Genomic DNA, 10,526 nt, shown 5'->3' with positions numbered 1-10,526 from the left:
CAAACTGGGAGGAGGGTAGAGAGAACAGTGCAACAATGAATGAATGGAAACCCAAAATCTCTGTAAATGTTTATGAAAATTAATAAAATATAATTATAGGAAAAAAAAAAGAAGAGTAGAGAGAATCTTTCACCAGAGTAGTCAATATATAAAGTACATGGCAAAACATGATCAGAATACACTTAAAAGGTGTGAGGCAAGTCGATTCCAGTACATGATGGCTTTTTCCCTATAGGACTGGTACAGAAAAGGGGAACTATTAATAAGGTGGGAAAGGGAAAAACAGGCTTTTTCTTCAAAAGGATCTCTCTTCAGGCTTAGGTGCTTTATTTGTTCATTTAGAGCAATAAAGAAGTCTATTGCATAAGGCTCACATCTTACAGCTCCATTTTTACCAGTTGCTCTTCTTCAATTACCTCCCACTCAAGCATAAATACGGTAGTGGAATACTGTTAACAGCTTCCTCTACTCTATAAACCAATAGAAACCCAACCCAAACAATCGTTCTATTCTTAGAGATTAAAGATTCAATATCTGACACGAATTTCAAATAAGGTACACCCTGAAAAAACACATCTTTTTCTGTTCTAAGAATGTTCTCTGGAAATACAAAGGCAACATTTGTTTAAACACATTTCTTTTTAAAATAGGCAAGGTACGAATAAGAAAGCAAAAAAAAGGGAGTATTTCCTGGACCTTAAAAAGGGACTCCAGATTTCATTAAGAACAAGGCCTTTACCAGTCTGCAAATACTATTACCAAACAGCTTTCTACACAATTCTCACAATTTGATTACCATGCTCATTCCCATTTCCAAAATGCTACAGAATTTTATCTGTCCTGCTTCTGCAATCATACTGAAAGAACTTCCTATTTCACACAGTAATGTTAAGAACACAACTACTATATTACATAGTTAATCAAGTCATATGGAATTGAACTCCTATGTGTTTTAAAACAAAATTATTCTACTCCATGAAAACAGTATTACTCAAGTGTTAACCTCTCTTGTGTACAAGTATTTTTTAAAAAGTCTTTATCTTAAGCACGTATTTCACATATTCCCCAATTAAGACCCTTCGTAGCAGCATTCAGGAAATAAAGAGACACATTGCACTGAAAAAGTCTGCAGTTAGGGACTTCTCCAAATTGAGGAATAATGATGTCAGTTTGAGGACCAAGGCGGCCTGACTCAGGCCACGGTCTTTCCGATCACTTGCTATGCATTTGAGAGCTGAATAATGAATAGGGATGACAGAACTGATGCCTGTGACCTGAAGTATTGAAGAGCACTAAACATCCTATGGATGGCCAAATGAATAAACAAGTACGTCTTGAGGAGAGGTTGAAGCCCAAGTGCACTTTGATGAGGCTTTGTCTCACATACTTCGGGTATATTGTTAGGAGAGGCTTTACCTTAGAGAGGGACATGATGCTTGGAACAGTAGAAGCTTTGGCAAAGGAGAGGAAGACCCTCAATCAGGTGGACTGACACAGTGACTGTCACACTGGGCTCAAATGTGTCAGAAGAATGAAGATGGATAGAGCTCAGATCTGTTGTTTGTAGTGTCACTATGAATCAAACTCTATGGCATCTAACAACAACATAATCCTATGGTTCTCACATCAGTCTGTTAACACCAAAATTTCCAAGAAACAACTAACAATATGCCAGTCTTTTTCCTCTCACACATGATTTTGAAAGTTGAGTAGACCTAGAAAGGATAGTATGCTTACATCACATCACAGTTAAGAGACTATATGGGAAGGATAGCCAGTTACTGTCTCTTCAAAATATACAAGCAGATATAATGCTTATAGTAAACTTTTAAAAACTTATTTACTTGCACAACCAGAAGGGGACAAAATGGAAGAATGGGACCCTCTAAAAATTAAGTCCCTGTGTGTATCAAAAACTCTTTCCAATAAGAAACCTACAGGCTGGGGAAAAAAACACTTGGCAATGACATTTCAGATGAGGATCTCAAAACAAAATTTTATAGAATACTACAAGGTCTCTGCAAGAATGGGCAAAAGACATGAAAAGACTTTTTACAAAGGAAGACATTCAGATTGCCCAGAGCCACATGAAGAAATGCTCAAAATCACAGGCAATCACAGAGATACAAATCAAAACCACAATGAGAGAGCATCCCATCCCAGTTGCAGTAAAAAGTTTAATAGAAAAGCAAGTAATAAATGTTGGAGAGATTGGAACTCCATGCACTGCTGGTGGGATTATAAAATGGTACAACCATTCTGGAAGCCTGCCTGATGTTTCCTTAGAAAGCTGAACATAGAAAGCCTGCATGCCTCAGCTACTGCACTGCTAGAAACATAAGTCAACGAAATTAGAACTGAGACATGAATGGAGATATGTACACCTATGTTCATAGTAGTGTTATTCACAAAATCAAGAAAATGGAACAGCCCAAACGCACATCAACAAACAGATATACAGCACTAAGGAATAACAATTTTGTAAAATACTATAGAACATGGGAGAGTCTAGAGACCATTATGCTAAGTGAATTAAGTCTCATGAGGACAAACACTGTATAAGATTATTATTGCAAAAATAGAAGGCTAACAAGTAAGGTATTTATAAATACCTAGAAGAGGGCAGAAAAAGGGAAAAGGTGAAAATCACTTGAATAGCAGTTTTGTGGGTGGCCTGGGGGTGGGTAAAGGAATAGGAAATATTCACCGGAAACTCATAAAGACAGGGTAATAATGGGCATAGATCAACAGTAATCAATGATTTAAGAATATGTATGAATATATGAAACACAATGTAAATGAAAGATTGTATAAAACACAAAGAACATGGAAGAAATACAATGTAAGTGAATTAGTGTATGCAAACAAATATAAAAAGTACAATAGGACAGAAAGAATTATTTACTAAGAGTGGTACTTTAAAAAAAAAATCCAGACAACCAGAACATAAGGGGTTAGATTGAAAAAGCAGACTTCCTTGTGTTAACTTTCAAAGGGGTTTTTTTTGTTTGTTGTTTTTCCTTACTGTATCTGTCTACAGGCAGATACAGATAGATGTATGAAAATGTGCTTGCCTGTAAAATTTGCATTTATAATGTGTTGCCGATGGATCACTTGGGCCTGTACACATACCAATTAGCGTGACCACTTCCAGCTTAAAAACAAATATAAAACAAAATATAAATAAACAAACATATATGTAAAGGACTGTGGGTTGTATACAAACTACTGAAAACACTTGTGCAAATCTGTCTTGATATAAAGGAAAAGCAAAATCTGTATAACATTATTACTACTTGAATGCCTTTGTAACTGATTTTATTTTCATTTTAAATATAAACTTTTTTTGTGAAAAGTATGCTCAATGTTTTGTTTTGGTTTTTTCCTCCCTCCCTATTCCCTTGTAAATCCATTTCATTCTATGTGACTTGGTTTGGAAATAGTTAACTGGTACTGTAATTTGCATTAAATAAAAAGCAGGCTAGCCTGGAAATGGAAAAAAAAATCCAGAAATTATGGTACATTCATACAATGGAACTCTACGCAGCACGGAGGAGCAATGATTCTGTAAATTATTATCCAGCTTGGGAGGCAATGGAGATCATTACACTGAGTGAATGGACACAGTTCCACAAGGACAAATTTTGTATAAAACCATTATTGTAGAATGAGTATGAAGAAAAAAGCAGAGGGATGAGGATGTGCAGGGGTAGGTTGGATTAATCATGGGGTTGTACAATTTGAGGGGGTGAGGGAAATTGGAAGAATGTGGTCTGAAAAACAATGTATTTGAATTTTGTAAATAAACCAGTATAATAAAAAAAAGAAATAAGTGATCCCACCCATTTGGCTTGCAAAAATTGAAGATATTTAAAAGTAAAACAGACTCAAGAAACCCAACATTCTCCTCCTGAGGTTGTGTTTATTCTTGGGACAAAAACCACAGGGGGACCACATAAAACTTGTTTTTTATCACAGTCATCAGTTCTGACATGTTAGAAGAAGGAATGCAAAGACATTAGTGGGGGCTGGGTGTTGAGCAGAAGAAAAAAGGAGAGATTTTTTTTCCCCTTCTGAAAAATGTCCTCTCGTTGAGTTCAGATTCAATAAATGAGATTACTGAGGGAAAAAATAACTTACAAGAATTCTGCTGTCTCTTCCCAACTACTATGTTTATGGTAATTAAGGCAAAGCATCAGTGATGTATGCTGATACAATATTAACACTATCATCTTGCCTCCCTAAATTTTTACTAGTTCTGACTTAACAGCAATAAGGTTTCTTTTCTTTTAAAATAGCCACTAAACATTACTAACTTGTTCAGCATATTCTCCTATCTAGATGGGGGAAAAATATGTGTAAGGGTGGGTGGTAATAGGACAGTAGAAAGAAAAACAGAGAAAAAAACAAAACCCCAGAACACCTGATTTCTATTTTTCTAGATAAAGTCAGAAAGAGCCCTGGGCAGAGACAGAAGATTTCATTCTGCTTTTTTTTTTTTCTTCCAAATTCCCATATCCAAGTGGTTCAACAGTAGTTGAATGACACACATAATGACATCATTGATTTAAACCGTTAAAGAGAGTGACAAAAGTGGATGGGGGAGGGGAGTTGGAAGGGAGGGAGGTGAAGATGTATTTGTGTTACAGACAAAAGACAAGTTCTGTTCCTCAGGAGGGACAAATGAAGAACTAGATGACAGAATAAAGTGAGGACACAGTGTTTCCCCTGTTGTTTTCTCTTTAAACAGCTTCTTGCATCACTTTCAAATTGGATCTGACTGGTACCAGAGGAGATGGCCCCTCCTTCTCCAGCAGAGCTTCTGGTGGATTCTAACCACTTATCTCTGGGATTGCAGAGCAGCTTCTTGCCACTAGACCACCAGAGCTCCCCTGGCGATTAATTTTATAAAACATAAACAGTGGGGCCCCTCCCCCTCCCTAGCTAGGGCGGCATGGGATTTGTGAGAGGCTGGGACGCCTTGATGAGCCTGGCCCAATGTGAGGACCCCCCAGCCGCCTGCCACCGGTCACTGAAGCGGGCCCCCAGGCTGGGCCTGCGTCATTCCCGGGCCAGCATGCGCCTGTTGGTGCAGAGGCTATTGCTGGCGGCTGGCTGCGCCCTGGCCCTGGTGGGGGTGGCCCAGCTGCGCCAGCAGGTGCTGGAGTGCTGGGCGGTGCTGGTGGGCCATGCAGCCGGAGCAGGAGGAGCTGGTGCTGATGGGCACCAATCACATGAAGCACCGCTACGGCAAGGCCATGCTCCTCATCTCTGTGGGCAGCGTGCCCCGCAGCGGGACCACGCTGATGCGCGTCATGCTTGACGCTGAGGCGAGGAGATGCTCATCATCCCACGCGTGCTGGCCATGAGCCAGGCCAGGGCCAAGTCGAGCAGCGAAAAGCTGCAGCTGGACAAGGTGCTGGAGGCTGCCAACCAGGCCTGCATCCTCGAGGTGATTGCCAAGCACGGTGAGCCCGCACGTGCTATTAACAAGGACCCCTTCATGCTCAAGTTATCCATCTACCTGTCCCGCCTCTTCCCCAACTCCAAGTCCCTGCTGATGGTGAGGGAGGGCCTCGGTGCACTCCATGATCACACACAAGGTCACTATCACAGGCTTCAACCTCAGCAGCTATTGGGGCTGCCTCACCAAGTGGAACCAGGCTATAGAGGTGATGTACGCCCAGTGGCTGGAGGTGGGAAAGGACAAGTGCTTGACGGTGTAGACCAGCAGCTGGTGCTGCACCCCCAGCGCTCCCTCAAACTCATCCTCAACTTCCTGGACATCACCTGGGGGGGAGGACATGGCTCATATTGCCCCTATGCTTGCTCGGCTTGGCTCCGATCCCTATGCAACTATGGGAAACCTGACCCAATTGTCATCAACAACATATACCGGGTCTTGAAAGGGGACTACAAAACACCAGCCAATCTGAAATGGTATTTTCAGATGAACCAGAACAGCATCTTATCCCACCTTGGAAGCTCATGATTTCCAGGATCTTTGCAAAATGGCTTTCCACTGCCAAAAGACGAGAAGAAACTGCATTCGAGTGGAAATCGAACCTTTAATCCAAGTATACTGCTTGCTATTAATCCCCCCCCAAAAAAACAAAACCACCCCAACCAAGCAAAAACTCTAATGAGGAATGTATCTGCATATGTTTGCAAAATGCTGAATCCTTGACGATTTAACCTTGGAGCACTATTTCATCTTTGGACGCACGTGGTCAAGAGAACAACTAGGAGAAGATATTCTTCTCCCTTTAAAAACTAGGAATTTTTTATTTCTTCCCCACCTCCACGCCCAACCTGCAAGGACTTTTTTTCTTAAGCGACGGATCTGCTGTCCCCTTTCACTCATGGGACAAACTCAGTGGCTTTGTTTTTGGGGTCAAAGCCCCTGCCCTATGCCTCTCCTGCTCACCCTTAACTTTGAATTCCGAGATTCTATTTAAGAATTTAATATATGAGACTTCCTTTGATTCTTCTTCCGTTCTCTTTTATTTGTTTCCCAGAATAGGAGGAGATAAATGAATAACGTGAACAGGGGCTTAAAAAACCCAAACCAACCAAAAAACAACATAAACTGCATGAGAATGACTGCATGAAAAACTGTGATGAAGAACAGTTTGAAATACAATGTCTATGAACCTTGTTAGCAAACCAATTTAAAAAAAATTCTATAGAAGGGTCACAAAAACAATCAATGGAAGACCTATAGCCATCAGCCTCAAGACGACAGTCAATACAAAAAGAGCTAGCCTGTTTCTATTATTTTTATATTCTTACATGTGGCCAGAAGTGACCGGACCTTAGAGAAGAATATCATGCTCAAGAGGGTGGAGGGACAGCGCAGGACAGGAAGACCCCGGATGAGATGGATTGATACAGTGACTAGGACAGTGGGGGTAGCTGTGTTGGAGTCAGTGAGACTGGCTCAGGACACGGCAGGCTTCAGAGCTGCTGTACATAGGGTCAGTATGGGTTGCAGATGACCTGATGTCACATAACACCACCACCAAAGCAAATCCGAGTATTTTAAACTTGCAAAAAGTAGCATTCAGGGCTGATACACTTTAAATAACTTGTTGGTATTGCTGTTGTGTGCAAACAGGTTGCCTGCAACTCATAGCGACCCTATATACAACAGCTCTGAAGCCTGCCCTGCCCTGAGCTAATCTCACTGACTCTAACACACCTACCCCCCACTGTCCCAGTCACTACAGTACCAAAGGCAGGCAGATTAAATCCACCAGCTGCTTGACAGAAGAAGGATGAGCAGTCTCCTCCTGTGTGATTAACTGCCTCTGAAAACTCACCAGATAGTCAGCTATGGGTCAATTCTGATTTGATGGTACACAACAACATCCACAATAACATCCAATTCCTTGGAAAGTGATACCATGCTTAGAAAGGTGGAGGAGGGGTCATCATAAGAGAGCGAGACCCTCAATGAGATGGACTGACACAGTGATGGCAGTAGTAGGCTCAAGTAGGTCAGAGATGATGACGATGGTACCAGAGGCGGCAGACTTCAGAGCTGTTTTTCTGAATAGATTCACAGGATCGCTGTGAGTCATACTCAACTGCACATAAAAACAATGACAATACTACAGTGTATGTGGCTTCTTCTAGTGACTAGTTGGAGACCTCTGACTTTGAGATTTTGTCTTTACTCTGTAGAGCTGATCTAGTGAGATTTCCTCTTTGTGTAGATGGCTACATGTGTTTGTGTGTGTGTGTGTATTTACAATGATCAGAATGTATTTACAATGATCAGAATCTCAGTATTTTGAGTTATCCTAATTTGAACAGTTTCCTGAAATTTTGCCTGTCTAGTTTAGCTCTGAACAGTCTTTCTGTGATGATGGAAAGAATACTTTGTTGTCTACTACTGTAATCATTAGCCACCTCCAGTTACTGGTAACTAAAAATGTATGACTGTTATGACTAAGATCTGGATTTTTTATTTTAAATTTTATTATTCTGTGTGTGTGTACCATCAAATTGGACCCAACTGGTATAAGAGGAGATTGCCCCTCTTTCTCCAACAGAGCATCTGGTGGATTTGAACCATTTGCCTTTGGGATTGCAATGCAACTTCTTGTCACTAGGCCTCCAGAGCGCCCTAGGATCTGGATTTTTAATTTTAATTGAGAGAGGGTGAGTGAAATAAAAGCATTCCCCAAAGAAACTTTGAGTCTGTTCAAGAGTATTGCAATAAAGCATATTATAAAATTTTTTTTGCTTACCAGCATTTAATATTATTCTCAGTTTTACAGAAAGGGTTTTAAGTGGTTCAGTATTTAATCAGGATAATAAATCTATCTCTTCATGCTTTATTAGTCTGTGGACTAAAAGTGAAAATAGTCAAAGAGGAAAAAAATATAAAGAAAGGAAAAAACAGAGCTGGTGTCTTTAGAATGAAATGATACAAAAGTAATTCAGGTAGATAATATAAAGTGATGGGCATATTCCTCTTAGAAATGTGTCTTTATAAGCTAAGCAGTAAATGGTAGATGTTCAACTTTGTAAATTCTGATTACTGGAATTCTCAGATATTTAACAAAGGACAGAAACCAATTAAGACCCAAGTCTACAAATCTAGTCAGCCAGCCTTCTCCATGAAGCACAAAACAAACAACTTGGTTTATAATAAATCTTCTTAATTAAGCTGCAGTTGGCTTAAGAATAATTTACTCTTTCTACTTTTTATTATTTCACATAAACCAATGAGTATTCTCAATTGAATACCTTTGATTTCAACTTCATGATGGCATAGGACTTAAGGGACTTAAGAGTTATGTAAACCCAAATATGTAACTAAAAGGGAAGGAAGATGAAGTACAGCTGTACGCAAGGTGATGTGTAGTAAACTCTATAATTTCATGTCTAGTTTAAGCAAAAGCAAACAAATGTCAGATCATTTTCTCCTGATGACTTTGCAGAGAGTTAAATGTTTCCATAACAACATGGGAAAGAAATTTTTAGAATGATTTCTGTGGCTGAAATAGTGATCTCTATCCCTGTTACCACTTAACCAAGAAAAGTACTCTTTCCACTTAATTTCACAGAACACAGATTTGGAGACCACCTGTTTTGTTGTTGCTGTGTAACATCAAGTCGGAACCCACCCATAGGTGACCCTACTGTGGGTTTTCAGAGGCAGTTAATTGCATGGGAAGAGACTGCTCAAACTTCTCCTATGGAGCAGCTAGTGTTTTTGAACCACGTCGCTTCAGGATTGCAGTGCAGCTTCTTGCCACTAGAGCACCCTACTCTAGGTAAAAAGGGAAATCCTTATTATTTTATGCCAATGTATCAAGTAATAGGTAACTATACCCTGGACAATTTATCTCCCCATGCAGTATCATACAAACAAAATCCTCTTGTGCTAGCTCTTTCTATGAAGATGGCACCAAAAGCAAAGAAGAAAGCCTCTGGCCTTCCAGAAACTGAAGCCAAAGCAAAGGCAGTAAAGGCCAAGAAGACAGCCAACAATAACAACAAAAAGATCTGCATGACACCCACCTTCTGGCAGCCTAAGATGCTGAGACTGTGAAGGCAGCCCAAATATCCCCAGAAGAGCACTTCCACGAGAAACGAGCTTGACCTCTATGCCATCATCAAACTTACGCCGACAACTGGGTCAGCCATGAAGATAGAAGGTAACAGTATATTTAGGTTCACTGTGGCCAAGGTCAATACCTTGATTAGGCCTGACAGAGAGAAGGCCTATGTTCAACTTGCTCCTGACTCTGATGCTTCAGATATTGCCAACAAAATTTGGATCCAACCGGGTGCAGCTAGTTAATTATTTTTTTTTCTTTCAGCTGGTTAATTCTAAATACAATTTTTTCTCACAAAAAAAAGAAAAAAACAACACAACCAAACACAAAAAAACCTCTGGCTAAATAGTATCAACTTGAAGAGGAAAAGAAAGAATATAGTAGCTACCTCATTTTTATTTACAAATTTTATTTCTAGGCATCTTTGACCATCTTACTGTCTTTGATCACAGACAGAATTGTCATCTGTTCATTTACTTTTTCTTATTAATCAAAGCAAATGTAGTAAGCTTTAACAACTAAATTCAACATATTAACCAAGAAAAACACAGATCATGCTCTAAAAGCTGGTAAACACAGAAGGCAACTATGAAAACAACATATTGGGGGGGGGGGGAGAAATTAACTTGTTAGGAATGAATTTCCTGGAGAGCTCTGATGGCCTAGTGGCAAGAAGCTGCACTGCAACTCCAGAGGTGCACAGTTTGAATCCACCAGATACTTTGCTGGAGAAGGAGGGACACTCTCCTCCTGTACCAGTCCAATCTGATTTGACAGTACACACAAACACATAAAAGTTATAAAAAAAAAATGAATTTCCTAATCAGTTAAAAAATCGTTAAAAGGATTGTGTGTAAGCAATTTACACATTTAATGCAATCCCAATACAAATACCAACCCCATTCTTCAACGAGATGGAAAAGGCAATCTCCAATTTCGTATGGAATGGAAAAA

At 39.9% G+C, this 10,526-nt stretch overlaps 1 protein-coding gene and 1 pseudogene across 1 annotated transcript in view; one reads left to right on the top strand and one right to left on the bottom strand.

The window, feature by feature from the left end:
* SARNP (SAP domain containing ribonucleoprotein) overlaps positions 1-10,526 on the bottom strand; it is a 98,677-nt gene that overhangs the window by 40,509 nt on the left and 47,642 nt on the right. The gene's annotated exons all lie outside the window — the stretch shown is intronic.
* Positions 5,039-5,992, top strand: LOC102867644 (annotated as a pseudogene).

Source organism: Elephantulus edwardii, unplaced genomic scaffold (genome assembly GCF_000299155.1).
Source record: "Elephantulus edwardii isolate Elephantulus edwardi_28Jun2011 unplaced genomic scaffold, EleEdw1.0 scaffold00212, whole genome shotgun sequence".
Classification (NCBI taxonomy): domain Eukaryota; kingdom Metazoa; phylum Chordata; class Mammalia; order Macroscelidea; family Macroscelididae; genus Elephantulus; species Elephantulus edwardii.
The sequence above is the reverse complement of the archived record's forward strand: the minus strand, read 5'-3'. Positions and strand labels throughout refer to the sequence as shown.